The following is a 21,754-nucleotide window of genomic DNA, read 5'->3' on the forward strand; positions in this document are numbered from 1 at the left end:
TGTATTTTATCAGTAACCTAATTGATCTAATTATTATTTTTACTTTTTAAGTTTAAATAAATTATAGTCTACTTTATTAATTCAAAATATTATATATATATATATATATATTTATATTTGTTGTTATATCTACATATGTATTTACCTATTTATTTACAAATAGTTGTTCGTGAATCCTCGGAATTAATCAAAGGTTATATATAAACAGTTCAGAGATTTTAAGACTCATCATTACAGACTTTGTTTATCGTGTCAAAAATTTATAAAGATTAAGTTTAAATTAGGTTGGAATTTCCCGGGTCGTCACACTTCAACCCACTTCGTGAAATAGTCAATTGCAACAATCAAGAATTTGATGTTTCCTGCGTGTGCAGAGTATGGGTAAGATACTGATGTAAGTAGCATATGGTATAAAATAAATGATAATATTACCTCGGCCTTTCGAAAATGGTCAGACTATGTCAATTTCCCATTTGCAGAATAGCCATGGTGATGAGACTGGGATCATTGGGTGCGTAGGTGCTCTGCTGATAGGTGCATGTATTTGGCAAGATTCGCATTGTTTAACTATGCGCGCAGCATCTGCGTACATAGTGGGCCAATAATAACCTAGCCGCATAATTTTTGACACAATAGACCTGTACTCTAAATGAAGAGTCCATGCACCCTCATGCACAGAGGCGGAGACAGAGGGATACATGTGGATGCTTTGCATCCCCCAACTCTTCAAATAAGCGAATTATAGTGTGTTAAAAAATTGTATATTAGTTGTCAATATCCCCAAATAATAAACACAAGCATCCCTTAATATGATTAACATATGTCATAGTTACGATGTATATATGAAATTTTATGTTAATATTTAATTTTTGTAAAATACATCCCCTATCTGTGAATTCTGGCTTCGCCTCTGCTCATGCACCTCACGTATAACTTCCTCTGCCTCTTTTGGGCCAATGCACCTTAATTGCGGCCCTAAATAATATTTTCGATATAGGACCTCACCCTCAAGGGCGTACAGTGGTTCCTTAGTGCGGACTTTCTTTGCATCAACAGAATCCGCAGATGAGGTGCCCATCTCGCAGAAAAGCAATGATAGGTGTCATCCACGTCGAGCTGGAATCCTCAACAGGTGCCACTAAAGGCATCATAACAATAGACTTCGCATGTAGTTCTTCTATAAGAACTTTCTTCCCCAGATGATCAAAGGCCAAAGCAGCCAATTTGCTAAGTGTATCTTCCTTCTTATTTTGCCCCCGCATTACGTGGGAGATTTGAAAAGCCTCAAACTGGTCAGCGAGGTTATGAACAAGCGATAAATATTGTTGCATGGCTATGTCATGCGCTTCAAAGTCTCCGCTGACTTGACTGCATACTAGCTTCGAATCCACATAAGCGTGCAGAATTTTAACATTTAATTTATGTGCAATCCGCATACCTGCTAACAAAGCTTCGTATTCTGCTTCGTTATTTGTAACAGCAAAATTAATCTGTAGCGCATATGTATGCTCTTCTCCATCCAGGCCAATTAAAATTATGCCTGCACCCGCGCCAGCGGCGCTGCAAGCACCGTCGGTGTATAACTCACATGGTGTTAAAATTGGTGCGGGCATATCCTGATGTTCGGCCGATGCCTCAATGTTCGCGGGTAACTCTGCTAGGTAATCCGCGAGTATTTGACCTTTAACCGCGCTTCGCGAAGAAAAATTTATTTCGTGTTCTCCTAATTCAACTGCCCATTTAGCCATTCGACCGGAAATTTCTGGCTTATATAGCACCTAAAAGAAAGATTATTGCGTTAGTCAATGCGGTATTCCCGGACATTGCCGCAAATTAGGTAGTTACCAACCTGTTTGATCGGCTGATTGGTTAGAACAACAACTGGGTGCGCTTGAAAGTACCGACGTAAGCGTCGCGCTGTGTGGACTAGCGCATACACTAGCTTCTCAATTGGTGAATAGTTTACTTTGCTTGCTGTCAGCGTCTTGCTTACGAAGTAGACCGGCATTTGCGTCTGAGAAAACCTCAGCGTTATTTGACCACGAAATAAATAGTTCACATGTATAAGTAAAATAGAATGCCTTACTTTTCTGCGATCTGCTATAAGGACCGAGCTGACAGCTTCTTTGGACGCCGCAAGGTACAGCGTAAGCATTTCACCTGCTAGGGGTGTTCATCGGTTCGGTTTTCGGTTTGTTCGGTTTATTCGGTTCGGTGTATTCGGTTTTGAATTTTTTTTGCGCAAAACCGAAAACCGAATTCAAAGTTAAAACCGAACCGAACCGAAAACCGAATTCAAATTCGGATTCGGTTCGGTTTTCAGTTAAAACCGAATATTATGAAAAAACTGAGAACGATGGTAGTTTAATTGTGACGTTACTGATGTCTTAGTTATTTGTATCCTAAAACAATGACGTACTATTAAATTATCAAGAATTCGATGATTTATTAATATTTACAGCTTAATTATGACATTTACCACTTCTGTTATTAAGAAGAAGAACATAATAATTTGAGTAACTTATTTATAATGTGAGTTACCAAATCGTTATATGGGTGATAACATATTTTATTGATTGGGTCCCAATTTATAATGACATTAAAACATAAATATACAAATTAAATATATAAAAATTTTGAATTCAGTTTTGAATTCGGTTTTTGGTTAAACCGAATTCAGAATTTTCAAAACCGAAAACCGAACCAAAAACCGAATTCAAATTCGGTTTCGGTTTGACTCGATCCAAAAATCGTTTTTCAAATTCGGTTTGGTTTTTTTCTGGTTTGGTTTCGGTTTGGTTTTCGGGTTCCACGGTTTCAAACCAAATACTGACCACCCCTATCACCTGCTATTGGGGCAGTGTGTGTTGGTAATTCAGCAAGCACCTTCTTCATATCTTGAAAAGCTGATTCCGCTTCCTGAGTCCATACAAAGTCGTTTTTCTTTAAACAATTCTTCAAAGTATTGAAGAACGGTAACTGCCTTTCTGCAGCTTTTGACAGAAACCGCGTAATCGCCGCGAGCTTCCCAGTTAGACTCTGAACGTCTTTCTTAGTCCTTGGAGATGGTAAACTATCAATGGCCTCAATCTTTTTGGGATTCGCCTTGATTCCCCGCGCCGTCACCACATGACCTAGAAACACGCCTTCCTCTTCCCCAAAACTACACTTAAGCGGGTTAAGTTTCATGTTGATCCTGCGTAAAGACGCAAATGTTTCCAGGATGTCTGTGAGCATTTATTCTTCGGTGTTACTTTTAATTACCAAATCGTCGACATATGCTTCAAGATTTCTCCCAAATTTGGTGCTTGAAGGCTGCGTCAATTACGCGCTAATAGGTAGCTCCTGCGTTCTTTAATCCAAAAGGCATCTTAGTATAACAATAAATACCCTGCGGCGTATGAAAAGCAGTTTTATCCTCATCTAGCCATGAGGATTTGGTGATAACCCTTATACGCATCCAGAAAGCATTTGTACCGAAAACCTGACAACGACTCTACCTTCCAGTCAATCTCTGGGAGAGGGTAATTGTCTTTAGGACACGCTTTGTTAATGTCCTTAAAATCAATGCACATCCGCCAGTTACCATCAGCTTTTTTCACTAACACAGGGTTAGCAACCCATGTCTGGTACCGCACTTCCAGCAAAATGTTTGCTCTGACAAGATTATCAACATCTGTGCATAGCCAATTGCTGCGCTCAAGGGCCATGTGCTGCTTCTTCTGCCTGACGGGTGTAAGTGACGGATTAACATTCAACTTATGTTCCGCAATATTCCGCGGGACCCCTGTCATGTCTGATTCCTGCCATGCGAAAACATCTGCGTTAGCGGACAATATACCGTGCAATTTAGCCTTAGTTTCGGCTGACAAGCCTGCGCCAATTTTGATTCGCTTGTCCGGATGCAAGCGATTAGCTATGACTGCACTGCTTTTAAGCTGTTCTCCTATGCTGGGAATGCTTACATGCACAACTGAACCACATAACTCGGTTACTTGATGTGACGCAATTGTAGCAATTCCACCCATGGTAGGAAACTTGATCAAGCCATGCACTACTGAGGGTATAATGTTAAAACGTCGTATGAAATTTCTCCCCAGAAGCACATTGTAGCGCGAAGTCGAACGGACCACATAAAAGTCAATTAACTCGCTTCTAACCAACTGCGGATTCTTATCATCCGTAAGTTCTACTACAAGCTCTATGCGGCCAAGCGGCCACGAGCTTTCCCCAGAGAATCCTGATAGCGTAATATCGGGCTGGCGTAACTGCGTTTTGACTTCTGCGGGAAGAAAACGATAGCAATGTTCGTACATAATGTCGACACCACTGCCGGTATCAACATGCATGCATTTGATTTATATACCATGATCAGGAATGCGACACTTGATGATGACAGGTTCGTTAGCTGTGTCGATTGACATTACAGGAGGGAATGAAATTGGAATGAGTTCCCAATCCTGGTAATCACTGCACTTTCTTCGTTGACTGACTCTTTCCGCGTCAACCATATTGATGGTTACATCGGCGCTTTTAGCTTTATCTGCTTTTTCTCATGCGAACGTTTTGGCTTTTGAACTTTCTTCCGTGGCCTTTCCCTTATCTTTCTTTGGAGGCTTGAGATGATCTAATTTTCCTGCGCGTAGCGCTTCCAGCACTCTCTCCATTAAATTTTTACACCGATTGGTGTCATGGCCGTGATCATCATGGAACTTGCAGTATTTTGTTTTATCCCGCTTGCCAAATTCTGTCAGTGGAGTTGGAACCGCAAAGGTTGCGCATACTGGTTCGGTTGCTAAAATCTCTTTTGGTGTTTTAGACAAGCTTTTGAGCAGCGCATAATTCTGATTATTAATACCGCGCTGATTATTGTTTCGAAAACCACCGCTTGCTCGCCCTTTATCATTTCTTATAGGACCACCACTAGGGTATCTTCCGCGAGAGCTGTTACCGCGATTTTGATCGCGCGAGCGATCATCATCATTTTTCCTTTCATTGCGTGAGCTAGCTATTGGAATATCATTATCTTCGCCACTCCGCATATAATCATGGCATTCATTAAGCGCTTCAGCATAAGTTGTTGGCACTGTATGGCGTAGACGCCTTACCAGCGTTGGATGACGCTCTGTACTTATACCATGTATCAGTCCAGAAATCTGCTGCTCTGGCTTTAGGTCCGGTATGCGCAAGCACTCATTAGTATATCTCGTGAGAAATTCTCCCAAAGATTCCTTGGGTTTCTGCACAATGTCGTGACATTCAATGTGAGTGCGTTTGCGCGGCCTTTGATTTTGATACTGCAGCAAGAATTTCGTACGCAAATCCATGAACCCGGATATGCTACCTGCTCGAAGTTTATTGAACCATTCACGCGCAATGCCCTGCAACGTTATGGGAAATATCTGAAATGCAACTAGATCAACCCACCCTTGGGTGCGCATCGCGCCCTCGAAATGCTGCAGGAAGTCATCTGGGTCAGTCAAACCATTGTAGGTACCTAACGTGTGAGGTATCTTTGGTGCTGATGGAAATGGATACGCGGTTATATGTGGAGGAAACTTGTCAAAAGTGGTAGGTAGCTCAAAGGGCGGTTTAACAGGATCCTCTTTGAGTCCTGCGAAGAAACGCTTCATCATATCCTGAACAAAATCAGGTTGCGAAAATAAGTGAACCATGTCAGGAGGTGCCGCCTGCATAAATTGGCTTGCGAGATTCGCCTGCCCCTGAATATTTTGCCAAGGTTGCCCCGGATTCTGCGGATATAACCAAGGCTGGGGTGTTGGAAAATAAGGAAGGCTTAATGGCACAGAGTATACGGGTACCTGAAAAGGTGCCGAAACCTGTGGCGTAGATGCCTGCGAGACCTGAGGATATGCCGTTATAAGTCCAACCGTATGTGCAGTGCTTTGCTGTTCTGCGGTTATCGGCGTCCAATGAGAATTGGCGTCTGGAATGACACCGAACCCCCAACTATTAAGTAATGCCTGCGCATCCGCAGGGGTTAGAAACTGTGAAATTGGGCGCGGCAGCTGCCAAGGCTGCAGTGGTGTAAAAGACGAATTTTGCTGACAACCCTGCGTCTGCAGAGGGATTGAAACCGTGGTGCTGTAAATAGGCACCTGGCCGCAACATACTACATGCAGGCCTATAGTTTCGCCGCTAGTGCCTGCAAAGATAACTCTTGGATCCACTGCAGAAAAATCTAGCCGCGTAGTTGTAACCAGCGAGTTTGCCCTTGGCGGTGTAATTCCATCCGGGAATATCGGTTTATACCTTTGGAAAGGTTCACCAGACACGGGTGGAGGGTAAGGCGTGTATCCCACCCCCGTAGTCATAGCTTGCGTTGGCTGATTACCAGACGGCGTGTTCTGGTTGTCCGTTTGAGTACGTTCCGATGATTCCCCGGAAGTCATGATTCTGTTGAAGAAAAAAAATTCGAGAATTTTGTGAGTAATGAGCTTTATAATTCAAAACTTTAAAAGAAAAACAATTAAACACGTCTTGAATTAGTTCAACTCTCAATGAAAGCACCACTTGATCGTACATATATTTTCCAAGAAGTCAATATGCATATTCGATATGTTTTAAAGGGGTTTAAGGATCTTAGAACTTAGCTTTCCGGTCCGGCTACCGTGAATAATCCTGGTCGACATGATGATGTTGGTGGGGTGGCTAGGTGATTAAGTCCACCTTCGATGACGTTCGTCGATCGAAGGACCAAACAAGGTTGTAGGAAACCGTCGAAAGTAACTAACATGTTAGCCTTTGATGAACGATGATAATGATTACGTATTGTACGCCTACGTAAAGTGTGATGATCGTGGAATGATAATTAGGGTTAGTATATATATGCAAACCCTAATTCTAGAATTGTCCAAGATTGTGATAATCCTTTCCATAACAAACTCCCCCGAGTCTCGGTTGTAATTATGGAAAAGATATTAGGCTTGATGGCCAAGTAACCGCCATGCCAAGAACAAAGGCATTCAACACGCTCCCGCATACCGCATACCGCACATAAATTACATGCGTACGTGAAATGTCCCGTTCATATTGATTATAAACGTTCCATATTAATTGATTTCGTTGCGAGGTTTTGACCTCTATATGAGACGTTTTTCAAAGACTGCATTCATTTTTAAAACAACCATAACCTTTATTTTATCAATAAAGGTTTTAAAAGCATTACGTAGATTATCAAATAATGATAATCTAAAATATATTGTTTACACATGACCATTACTTTATGGTTTACAATAGAAATATATTACATCGACATATGTTTCTTGAATGCAGTTTTTACACAATATCATACAAACATGGACTCTAGATCTTGTCCTTATTTTAGTATGCAACAGCGGAAGCTCTTAGTATTCACCTGAGAATAAACATGATTTAAACGTCAACAAAAATGTTGGTGAGTTATAGGTTTAACCTATATATATCAAATCGTAACAATAGACCACAAGATTTCATATTTCAATACACATCCCATACATAGAGATAAAAATCATTCATATGGTGAACACCTGGTAACCGACATTAACAAGATGCATATATAAGAATATCTCCATCATTCCGAGACACCCTTCGGATATGATATAAATTTCGAAGTACTAAAGCATCCAGTACTTTGGATGGGGTTTGTTAGGCCCAATAGATCTATCTTTAGGATTCGCGTCAATTAGGGTGTCTGTTCCCTAATTCTTAGATTACCAGACTTAATAAAAAGGGGCATATTCGATTTCGATAATTCAACCATAGAATGTAGTTTCACGTACTTGTGTCTATTTTGTAAATCATTTATAAAACATGCATGTATTCTCATCCCAAAAATATTAGATTTTAAAAGTGGGACTATAACTCACTTTCACAGATATTTCCTTCCTCGGAAATAAGACTTGGCCACGGATCGATTCACGAACCTATACAAATATGTACATATATATCAAAATATGATCAAAATATAATTACAACCATTTTTATTATGTTTTAAAGATTTGAGTGTATTAAGTCAGTTGTCCTCGTTAGTAACCTACAACTAGTTGTCCACAGTTAGATGTACAGAAATAAATCGATATATATTATCTTGAATCAATCCACGACCCAGTGTATACACATCTCAGGCTAGATCACAACTCAAAGTATATATATTTTTGGAATCAACCTCAACCCTGTATAGCTAACTCCAATATTACTGCATATAGAGTATCTGTGGTTGTTCCAAATAATATATATACATGGGTCGATATGATATGTCAAAACATTTACATATGTGTCTATGGTATCCCAAGATTACATAATATATTAGAATACATGTATAATACAATATAAGTTAGCTAGGATATGATTTGTATAGATTTGTTAAACATTTCCCGTAGCTAAAAAGATCAAAAATATCCAATCTTGTTTTACCCATAACTTCTTCATTTTAAATCCGTTTTGAGTGAATCAAATTGATATGGTTTCATATTGAACTCTAATTTAAGAATCCAAACAGAAAAAGTATAGGTTTATAGTCAGAAATTTAAGTTACATGTCAATTACTAAAGAGGTAGTCATTTTCGTCGAAAGAACGACATCTTGATGACCATTTTGAAAAACATACTTTCACTTTGAGTTTAACCAAGATTTTTGGATATAGTTTCATTTTCATATGAAAAATCATTTTCCCAGAAGAACAACTTTTAAATCAAAGTTTATCATAGTTTTTAATTATCCAAACCAAAACAGCCCCCTGTTTCACTACGATGGCGTATATCCGATTTTATGGTGTTCATCGTGTTTCCAAGTTTTAAATCATTAAGTTAGCATATCATATAGATATAGAACATGTGTTTATTTTATTTTAAAAGTCAAGTTAGAAGGATTAACTTTTGTTAGCGAACAAGTTTAGAATTAACGAAACAATGTTCTAGTGATTACAAGTTTAAACCTTCGAATAAGATAGCTTTATATGTATGAATCGAATGATGTTATGAACATCATTACTACCTCAAGTTTCTGGATAAAACTACTGGAAATGAGAAAAATGGATCTAGCTTCAAAGGATCCTTGGATGGCTTGAAAGTTCTTGAAACAGAATCATGACACGAAAACAGTTCAAGTAAGATTTTCACTCGAAATAAGATTGTTATAGTTGTAGAAATTGAATCAAAGTTTGAATATGAATATTACCTTGAATTAGAAACATAACCTACTGTAAATAACAAAGGTTCCTTGATCTTAGATGATTACTTGGAATGGATTAGAAAGCTTGGAAGTAGACTTGCAAACTTGGAAGTATTCTTGATTTTTATGAAACTATACTTATGGAATTTATGAAGAACACGTAGAACTTGAAGATGGAACTTGAGAGAGATCAATTAGATGAATAAAATTGAAGAATGAAAGCATTTGTAGGTGTTTTTGGTCGTTGGTATATGGATTAGATATAAAGGATATGTAATTTTGTTTTCATGTAAATAAGTCATGAATGATTACTAATATTTTTGTAATTTTATGAGATATTTAATGCTAGTTGCCAAATGATGGTTCTCACATATGTTAGGTGACTCACATGGGCTGCTAAGAGCAGATCATTAGAGTGTATATACCAATAGTACATACATCTAAAAGTTGTGTATTGTACGAGTACGAATACGGGTGCATATTAGTAGAATTGTTGATGAAACTGAACGAGGATGTAATTGTAAGTATTTTTGTTAAGTAGAAGTACTTTGATATGTGTCTTGAAGTCTTTCAAAAGTGTAAGAATACATATAAAAACACAACATGTATATACATTCTAATGGAGTCGTTAAGTCTTCGTTAGTCGTTACATGTAAGTGTTGTTTTGAAACCTTTAAGTTAACGATCTCAATTAATGTTGTTAACCCAATATTTATTATATCAAATGAGATGTTAAATTATTATATTATCATGATATTATGATGTATGAATATCTCTTAATATGATATATATATTAAAATATCGTTACAACGATAATCGTTACATATAAGTCTCGTTTCGTAATTCTTGAGTTAGTAGTCTTGTTGTTACATATGTAGTTCATTGTTAACACACTTAATGATATATTTAAATATCATTTTATCATGTTAAATATAGTGTATCAATATCTTAATATGATACATATGTATTTAGTAGACGTTATCATAACGATAATCGTTATATATATCATTTCGAGTTTCTTAACTTAGTAATCTCATTTCTTATGTATATCACACATTGTTAATATACTTAGTGAGATACTTACTCATCATAATCTTATGTCAACCATATATATATATATGTCTATATATACCACAACATGTAATTTTTACAATTTTGTAACGTTCGTGACTCGCCGGTCAACATGGGTGATCAATTGTCTATATGAAACTTATTTTATTTAATCAAGTCTTAAAAAGTTTGATTTCTTAACACGTTGGAAACATTTAGTCATGTAAATATCAATCTCAATTAATATATATAAACATGGAAAAGTTCGGGTCACTACAGTACCTACCCGTTAAATAAATTTCGTCCCGAAATTTTAAGCTGTTGAAGGTGTTGACGAATCTTCTGGAAATAGATGCGGGTATTTCTTCTTCATCTGATCTTCATGCTCCCAGGTGAACTCGGGTCCTCTACGAGCATTCCATCTAACCTTAACAATCGGTATCTTATTTTTCTTAAGTCTCTGAACCTCACGATCCATTATTTCGACGGGTTCTTCAATGAATTGAAGTTTTTCATTGATTTGGATTTCGTCCAACGGAATAGTGAGATCTTCTTTAGCAAAACATTTCTTCAAATTCGAGACGTAGAAAGTGTTATGTACAGCCGCGAGTTGTTGAGGTAGCTCCAGTTGGTAAGCTACTGGTCCGACACGATCTATAATCTTGAATGGTCCAATGTACCTTGGATTTAGTTTCCCCCGTTTACCAAATCGAACAACGCCTTTCCAAGGTGAAACCTTAAGCATGACCATTTCTCCAATTTTAAACTCTATATCTTTTCTTTTACTGTCCGCGTAGCTCTTTTGTCGACTCTGGGCGGTTTTCAATCGTTGTTGAATTTGGATGATTTTCTCGATAGTTTCTTGTATTATCTCCGGACCCGTAATCTGTCTATCCCCCACTTCATTACAACAAATCAGAGACGTGCACTTTCTACCATAAAGTGCCTCAAACGGCGCCATCTCAATACTAGAATGATAAATGTTGTTGTAGGAAAATTCTGCTAACGGTAGGTGTCGATCCCAACTGTTTCTGAAATCAATAACACATGCTTGTAGCATGTCTTCAAGCGTTTGTATCGTCCTTTCGCTCTGCCCATCAGTTTGTGGATGATAGGCAGTACTCATGTCTAGACGAGTCCCCAATGCTTGTTGCAACGTCTGCCAGAACCTTGAAACAAATCTACCATCCCTATCAGAGATAATAGAGACGGGTATTCCATGTCTGGAGACAACCTCCTTCAAATACAATCACGCCAACTTCTCTATTTTGTCATCTTCTCTCATTGGCAGGAAGTGTGCTGACTTGGTGAGACGATCAACTATTACCCAAATAGTATCATAACCACTTGCAGTCCTTGGAAATTTAGTAATGAAATCCATGGTAATGTTTTCCCATTTCTATTCCGGGATTTCAGGTTATTGTAGTAGACCTGATGGTTTCTGATATTCAGCTTTGACCTTAGAACACGTCAAACATTCTCCTACATATTTAGCAATATCGGCTTTCATACCCGGCCACCAAAAGTGTTTCTTGAGATCTTTATACATCTTCCCCGCTCCGGGATATATTGAATATCTGGTTTTATGTGCTTCTTTAAGTACCATTTCTCTCACATCTCCAAACCTTGATACCCAAATTCTATCAGCCCTATATCGGGTTCCGTCTTCCCGAATATTAAGATGTTTCTCTGATCCTTTGGGTATCTCATTCTTCAACTTTCCTTCTTTTACAACCCCCTGTTGCGCCTCCTTTATTTGAGTAGTAAGGTTAGTACGAATAATTATATTCATAGCTTTTACCCGTATAGGTTCTCTGTCCTTTCTACTCAAAGCGTCGGCTACCACATTCGCCTTCCCCGGGTGGTATCGAATCTCAAAATCATAATCATTCAACAGTTCAATCCACCTGCGTTGTATCATATTCAGTTGCTTCTGATTAAATATATGTTGGAGACTTTTGTGGTCGGTATATATAATACTTTTGACCCCATATAAATAATGCCTCCAAGTCTTTAATGCAAAAACAACAGCACCCAATTCCAAATCGTGAGTTGTATAATTTTGCTCGTGAATCTTCAATTATCTAGAGGCATAAGCAATCACCTTCGTTCGTTGCATTAATACACAACCGAGACCTTGCTTTGATGCGTCACAATAAATCACAAAATCATCATTCCCTTCAGGCAATGACAATATAGGTGCCGTAGTTAGCTTTTTCTTCAATAACTGAAATGTCTTCTCTTGTTCATCCTTCCATTCAAATTTCTTCTCTTTATGCATTAATGCAGTTAAGGGTTTTGCTATTTTGGAGAAATCTTGGATGAATCTTCTGTAGTAACCAGTCAATCCTAAAAATTGACGTATATGCTTCGGAGTTTTTGGGGTTTCCCACTTTTCAAATGTTTCGATCTTTGCCGGGTCCACCTGGATACCTTCTTTGTTCACTATGTGACCGAGGAATTGAACTTCTTCCAACCAAAATGCACACTTTGAAAACTTACGTATAGTTTTTCTTTCCTCAATACTTCTAGCACTTTTCTCAAATGTTCTTCGTGCTCTTGATCATTCTTTGAGTAAATAAGTATGTCATCGATGAAAACAATGACAAACTTGTCAAGATATGGCCCACACACTCGGTTCATAAGGTCCATGGACACAGCTGGTGCGTTAGTCAATCCAAACGGCATAACCATAAACTCGTAATGACCATAACGCGTCCTAAAAGCAGTTTTTGGAATATCATCCTCCTTTACTCGCATTTGATGATATCCAGAACGTAAATCGATTTTCGAATAAACCGACGAGCCTTGTAGTTGATCAAATAAGTCGTTAATTCTCGGCAGTGGATAACGGTTTTTGATGGTAAGTTTATTCAACTCTCTGTAGTCAATACACAACCTAAATGTACCATCCTTCTTCTTGACAAACAAAAACAGGAGCTCCCCATGGTGATGTGCTTGGTCAAATGAAACTACGTTCTAATAGTTCTTGCAGTTGACTTTGCAGTTCTTTCATCTCGCTGGGTGCGAGTCTGTAAGGAGCACGAGCTATTGGTGCAGCTCCTGGTACAAGATCTATTTGAAATTCAACAGATCGATGTGGAGGTAGTCCCGGTAATTCTTTCAGAAATACATCGGGAAATTCTTTTGCGACGGGAACATCATTGATGCTCTTTTCTTCAGTTTGTACTTTCTCGACGTGTGCTAGAATAGCATAGCAACCTTTTCTTATTAGTTTTTGTGCCTTCAAATTACTAATAAGATGTAGCTTCGTGTTGCCCTTTTCTCCGTACACCATTAAGGGTTCTCCTTCTTCTCGTACAATGCAAATTGCATTTTTGTAACATACGATCTCTGCTTTCATCTCCTTCAGCCAGTCCATGCCAACTATTACATCAAAACTCCCTAACTCTACTGGTATCAAATCAATCTTAAATATTTCGCTACCCAGTTTAATTTCTCGATTCCGGCATATATAATCTGCTGAAATTAATTTACCGTTTGCTAATTCGAATAAAAATTTACTATCCAACGGCGTCAATGGACAACTTAATTTAGCACAAAAATCTCTACTCATATAGCTTCTATCCGCACCCGAATCAAATAAAACGTAAGCAGATTTATTGTCAATAAGAAACGTACCCGTAACAAGCTCCGAGTCTTCCTGTGCCTCTGCCGCATTAATATTGAAAACTCTTCCGCGGCCTTGTCCATTCGTGTTCTCCTGGTTCGGGCAATTTCTAATAATGTGGCCCGGTTTTCCACATTTATAACAAACTACATTGACATAACTTGCTCCGACACTACTTGCTCCGCCATTACTCGTTCTGACACCATTTGTTCCTTTCGTTCTGTTAACCCCTGGTCCGTAGACCTCACATTTTGCCGCGCTATGACCATTTCTTTTACACTTGTTGCAAAATTTGGTGCAAAACCCCGAGTGATACTTTTCACACCTTTGACATAGCTGCTTCTGATTGTTGTTGTTGTTGCGGTTGTTATTGTTGTTGGACTGATTGTTGTAGTTGTTGTTGTTGTTGTGCCGTTTGTTGTAGTTGCGATTGATGTTGCGATTGTTGGGATAGTTGTTGTTGTTTTGGTGACTCTTATCACCGTTTTCCTCCTACTTTCTTTTGACTAACTTCACGTTGGCCTCTTCGGCCGACTGTTCTTTAATTCTTCCCTCAATCTGGTTCACTAGTTTGTGAGCCATTCTACATGCCTTTTGTATGGAGGCAGGCTCGTGTGAACTTATATCTTCTTGGATTCTCTCCGGTAACCCTTTCACAAATGCGTCGATCTTCTCTTCCTCATCTTCGAACGCTCTCGGACACAATAGGCACAATTCTGTGAATCGTCTTTCATATGAAGTAATATCGAATCCCTGTGTTCGTAACCCTCTAAGTTCTGACTTGAGCTTATTGACCTCGGTTCTGGGACGGTACTTCTCGTTCATCAAGTGCTTGAATGCTGACCACGGTAGCGCGTAAGCAGCATCTTTTCCCACGTGCTCTAGATAGGTATTCCACCATGTTAACGCAATACATGTGAAGGTATGTGTAGCGTACTTCACTTTATCTCCTTCAGCACACTTACTTATGGCAAACACCGATTCAAATTTCTCGGTCCACCATTTCAATCCGATTGGTCCTTCGGTCCCATCAAATTCTGAAGGTTTGCAGGCAGTGAATTCCTTGTAGGAGCATCCTACACGATTTCTTACGCCGTTAGCTGTATTGCTAGATTTAGAGTTATTGTTGGTATGTAGCGCAGCATGTACTGCGGCTATGTTTGAAGCAAAAAAGGCACGAAATTCCTCTTCGCTCATATTCAAGGTGTGTCGAGTAGTCGGTACCATTTCCTTCAAAATAGTCAAATGAAACAATTTAATCATACAGAATATTAAGAGTAGTCAATAGTATCTCGTAGCATAATATGAACTCATTTATAAAAGCTTTTTCTTCATATTAGCATTTTATAATTTTAAATTCGGGTACTACCTACCCGTTAAGTTCATACTTAGTAGCTAATATACAATTCAACTACTACAATTCCATATGAAAAACTGATTATAATAATATATCACATACAAATATTCTTCAAACTTACAACTTCGCTATATTACGTATAACATGAAATATAGTACACTATGATACATGACAGTTTTGAAGATAAATCTAGTTAATACGCAAGTTGTTCAGCAAAGGAAATAAAGACACGTAATTCATAAGTCCAGAAACAAGTCATGCATTCTGGTTTTACTAAGACGACTTTCCATCCTTGTTCTTGTGGAAAATAACCGTTATGACCATTAGCTAGGCAGCATGTTGTAATGTTGTCAAAAGGACGAGGGTTTCGTAATGTCCAACAGCCCCGTAATAATCCAAAACCTTGTTTCTCACCCCAACTACTGAATCCGTCACTTGTGGGAAAGTTTTATTTAAAAGCTGCAATCCGATGTTCTTTTTCTCACTTTGGTAAGAAGCGAACATCACTAACCCGTAAGCATAACATGCTTCTTTATGTTGCATGTTAGAAGCTCTTTCTAATTCATGAAATCCTATGTTGGGATATGTTGAGTCAAAATAGGTTCTTAACCCATAGCGTAAAATTGCATTTGGGTTCCCCGCATTTAACGCTTTAAAGAAAACACGGCGTAACTTAAAGTCTCCCCAATGTGATATACCCCACCTATCAAAGGAAAGTCTTTTATAAACTAAGGCATTTCTAGAAAGTCTTTCAAATGTTTGACAAGTTAATTTCGCCATAACTAAATGTGCTGATGAATTCTGACCGACTCTAGACAAGATTTCCTCAATCATATCCTCTGATAGGTCTTCTAAAATATTCGGTTGTCTACCCTTAACGTCCATTTTGTTTTTATACTGTAAAATAGACAAGGATTAGATTTGTAATAACAAACAATACAAGAAATTTTTACATAGAACATAAAAGTACAACCACACTTCAATACATTTATTACACAACATGCTCACACCCCTCTAATCTGAATCACTGGTTTCTTCTTCTTCGGACTTGGTTCTTTTTCCTAATCTTCCAGGGATATATGATGTTCCTCTAATACGAGTCGTCGTTTTCCACATTTGTTTAGAAAAACCTGGTGGTTTAGAGGTTCCCGGGTTATTGTCACGATATTAAAAATACGGGTGTTGACGGTACATATAAAGTTCATCGGGGTCGGAATCAGATTTCTCTATTTTGATGCCTTTTCCCTTATTATTTTCTTTTGCCTCATTAAATTGGGTCGGGGTAATTTCTATAACATCATCGGAATCCTCATCAGGATCCGATTCATCGGAAAATTGGTAATTTTCCCAATATTTTGCTTCCTTAGCGGAAACACCATTGACCATTATTAACTTTGGTCCATTGGTTGACGATTTTCTTTTATTTGACCGGTTTTCTGTAGTTCCTACTATTCCCCCTCCGGAACCTCTTCTTCTGGTTCCTCTTCTTCCGGTTCCGTTTCCTCTTCTTCCGGTTCTTCGGGAACTTGTGAATCTTGCCAATATATATTTGACTCTTCGTTATTATTAGGTGAGTCAATGGGATTTGTGCTAGAGGTAGACATCTATCACACAATATCAAACATGTTAAGAGATTAATATATCACATAATATTTATATGTTAATAATATATAGTTTCCAACAAAAATGTTAAGCAATCATTTTTAAAGAAAACATGGTCGAAGTCCAGACTCACTAATGCATCCTAACAAACTCGATAAGACACACTAATGCAAATTTTCTGGTTCTCTAAGACCAACGCTCAGATACCAAGTGAAATGTCCCGTTCATATTGATTATAAACGTTCCATATTAATTGATTTCGTTGCTAGGTTTTGACCTCTATATGAGACGTTTTTCAAAGACTGTATTCATTTTTAAAACAACCATAACCTTTATTTTATCAATAAAGGTTTTAAAAGCATTACGTAGATTATCAAATAATGATAATCTAAAATATACTGTTAAGACATGACCATTACATAATGGTTTACAATAGAAATATATTACATCGACATATGTTTCTTGAATGCAGTTTTTACACAATATCATACAAACATGGACTCCAAATCTTGTCCTTATTTTAGTATGCAACAGCGGAAGCTCTTAGTATTCACCTGAGAATAAACATGCTTTAAACGTCAACAAAAATGTTGGTGAGTTATAGGTTTAACCTATATATATCAAATCGTAACAATAGACCACAAGATTTCATATTTCAATACACATCCCATACATAGAGATAAAAATCATTCATGTGGTGAACACCTGGTAACCGACATTAACAAGATGCATATATAAGAATATCCCCATCATTCCGGGATACCCTTCGGATATGATATAAATTTTGAAGTACTAAAGTATCCGGTACTTTGGATGGGGTTTGTTAGGCCCAATAGATCTATCTTTAGGATTCACGTCAATTAGGGTGTCTGTTCCCTAATTCTTAGATTACCAGACTTAATAAAAAGGGGCATATTTGATTTCGATAATTCAACCATAGAATGTAGTTTCACGTACTTTTGTCTATTTTGTAAATCATTTATAAAACCTGCATGTATTCTCATCCCAAAAATATTAGATTTTAAAAGTGGGACTATAACTCACTTTCACAGATATTTCCTTCCTCGGAAATAAGACTTGGCCACGGATCGATTCACGAACCTATACAAATATGTACATATATATCAAAGTATGATCAAAATATAATTACAACCATTTTTATTATGTTTTAAAGATTTGAGTGTATTAAGTCAGCTGTCCTCGTTAGTAACCTACAACTAGTTGTCCACAGTTAGATGTACAGAAATAAATCGATATATATTATCTTCAATCAATCCACGACCCAGTGTATACACGTATCAGGCTAGATCACAACTCAAAGTATATATATTTTTGGAATCAACTTCAACCCTGTATAGCTAACTCCAACATTACTGCATATAGAGTGTCTATGGTTGTTCCAAATAATATATATCCATGGGTCGATATGATATGTCAAAACATTTGCATACGTGTCTATGGTATCCCAAGATTACATAATATATTAGAATACATGTATAATACAATATAAGTTAGCTAGGATATGATTTGTATAGATTTGTTAAACATTTCCCGTAGCTAAAAAGATCAAAAATATCCAATCTTGTTTTACCCATAACTTCTTCATTTTAAATCCGTTTTGAGTGAATCAAATTGCTATGGTTTCATATTGAACTCTAATTTAAGAATCCAAACAGAAAAAATATAGGTTTATAGTCGGAAATTTAGGTTACATGTCAATTACTAAAGAGGTAGTCATTTCCGTCGAAAGAACGACATCTTGATGACCATTTTGGAAAACATACTTTCACTTTGAGTTTAACCAAGATTTTTAGATATAGTTTCATGTTAATTTGAAAAATCATTTTCTCAGAAGAACAACTTTTAAATCAAAGTTTATCATAGTTTTTAATTATCCAAACCAAAACAGCCCCCGGTTTCACTACAACGGCGTATATCCGATTTTATGGTGTTCATCGTGTTTCCAGGTTTTAAATCATTAAGTTATCATATCACATAGATATAGAACATGTGTTTAGTTGATTTTAAAAGTCAAGTTAGAAGGATTAACTTTTGTTTGCGAACAAGTTTAGAATTAACTAAACTATGTTCTAGTGATTACAAGTTTAAACCTTCGAATAAGATAGCTTTATATGTATGAATCGAATGATGTTATGAACATCATTACTACCTCAAGTTTTCTGGATAAAAATACTGGAAATTAGAAAAATGGATCTAGCTTCAAAGGATCCTTGGATGGCTTGAAAGTTCTTGAAACAGAATCATGACACGAAAACAGTTCAAGTAAGATTTTCACTCGAAATAAGATTGTTATAGTTGTAGAAATTGAATCAAAGTTTGAATATGAATATTACCTTGAATTAGAAAGATAATCTACTATAAATAACAAAGGTTCCTTGATCTTAGATGATTACTTGGAATGGATTAGAAAGCTTGGAAGTAGACTTGCAAACTTGGAAGTATTCTTGATTTTTATGAAACTATACTTATGGAATTTATGAAGAACACTTAGAACTTGAAGATGGAACTTGAGAGAGATCAATTAGATGAAGAAAATTGAAGAATGAAAGTGTTTGTAGGTGTTTTTGGTCGTTGGTATATGGATTAGGTATAAAGGATATGTAATTTTGTTTTCATGTAAATAAGTCATGAATGATTACTAATATTTTTGTAATTTTATGAGATATTTCATGCTAGTTGCCAAATGATGGTTCCCACATGTTAGGTGACTCACATGGGCTGCTAAGAGCTGATCATTGGAGTGTATATACCAATAGTACTTACATCTAAAAGCTGTGTATTGTACGAGTACGAATACGGGTGCATACGAGTAGAATTGTTGATGAAACTGAACGAGGATGTAATTGTAAGTATTTTTGTTAAGTAGAAGTACTTTGATATGTGTCTTGAAGTCTTTCAAAAGTGTAAGAATACATATCAAAACACAACATGTATATACATTCTAATGGAGTCGTTAAGTCTTCGTTAGTCGTTACATGTAAGTGTTGTTTTGAAACCTTTAAGTTAACGATCTCAATTAATGTTGTTAACCCAATGTTTATTATATCAAATGAGATGTTAAATTATTATATTATCATGATATTATGATATATGAATATCTCTTAATATGATATATACATTAAAATATCGTTACAACGATAATCGTTGCATATAAGTCTCGTTTCGTAATTCTTGAGTTAGTAGTCTTGTTTTTACATATGTAGTTCATTGTTAACACACTTAATGATATATTTAAATATCATTTTATCATGTTAAATATAGTGTATCAATATCTTAATATGATACATATGTATTTAGTAGACGTTATCATAACGATAATCGTTATATATATCATTTCGAGCTTCTTAACTTAGTAATCTCATTTCTTATGTATATCACACATTGTTAATATACTTAGTGAGATACTTACTCATCATAATCTTATGTCAACCATATATATATGTCTATATATACCACAACATGTAGTTTTTACAATTTTGTAACGTTCGTGAATCGCCGGTCAACATGGGTGATCAATTGTCTATATGAAACTTATTTCATTTAATCAAGTCTTAACAAATTTGATTGCTTAACACGTTGGAAACATTTAGTCATGTAAATATCAATCTCAATTAATGTATATAAACATGGAAAAGTTCGGGTCACTACAGTACGCACGCTAGCGATTACCTGCATACGTATAGAATGCGCATGCGGGTTGCGGTATCATTATGTCCCCCAGTTTGATGTTATGTGACGCGAGCCACATGATATCAAACTATTAAGTGAAAAATTAGAAAGAAACAAGAAAACAGCCAGCATTAAATTTTCTGCGTGCGTCTCGAGGACATTAAATGCCTGTCACTGTCGCAGAAGCCCATTCGGCTGACAAGACATAAAGTGACAGTGAGCAGGCGCGTGTGGGCCACGCGCTCAACATTGGGTACAACAAACTGAAGCTCACTTTCTTCATCTTCATCTCTGCAAACATATGCGCACAGTTAGAACATATAAGTATGCAGCAACTGCTATATATTCACATGCATTTTTACTATTCCTACCCTTACCATTCGGCGAGATTATGGCTGGGCACATGTTCTCCCATGGCCAGTGCGCGGATATCTTTCCTAACCACAGCATAACATTCCCATACGACCGTCGACCGGTGCACAAGCTGTGCGTTAGCGCACTCCGCTAATAGTTTCGTTTCCTCATCATCCAGGACGGGGGTCTTGTTTACGTCCTTTGCTACACTTTCGCACCAGATTAGCGTTTGCGGAAAGCTGGCTCCAACAACTGATTGGTCAATAATGAAGAAAGTTTCTTTCCAATGACCCGCATTCGATTTGGGGGTTTTTGTGAAGTTTTGCCGGGCGAAGAAGGTAAACCAGGACTTATGGTGGGTAGCTAGGCGGTATAGATGGCAGAACACCTTGACTAATGGTACCCTGTTTAGCGCGACACACCACATCTCAAATAGCACTATTTTCCCTATGGCGTATGGGTGTAATTGCCCTAACCCTACGTGGAAATGATCTAGTACGCCTAGAAAGAAGTCTGAGGGTGGAACCCTAAAATTCCCATGTTTAAATGCATGCTCGTATATCGCTACCTTCTTCTCCGGTGGTTTGTGAGCACGTTGGTTAGAAAGGGGTGGCACCGGATTATACTGTGCTAACAGTGGGTATTGTTTCACTAAAGAATCTATATGTTTTTGCTGTATTACCGATACTACGCTATCTACATAAGTCTCATTTGCCTTAGTCATTTTTTAAGAATGATCGGAGAATTACTAACCTTTTGTAGTTGGCCGGAATATATGGGTTTGATCGGAATTGATTTTGCACCGTATCGGAGAAGCTTGAGGCAGAAAAATAGAAATGAGGATGAATTGGGTCTATTTATAGTGAGCAATGGGTGTAGTGGGGTGACACGGTTTCATC

The sequence above is a fragment of the Rutidosis leptorrhynchoides genome, chromosome 3, assembly GCF_046630445.1.
Source record: "Rutidosis leptorrhynchoides isolate AG116_Rl617_1_P2 chromosome 3, CSIRO_AGI_Rlap_v1, whole genome shotgun sequence".
Lineage (NCBI taxonomy): Eukaryota > Viridiplantae > Streptophyta > Magnoliopsida > Asterales > Asteraceae > Rutidosis > Rutidosis leptorrhynchoides.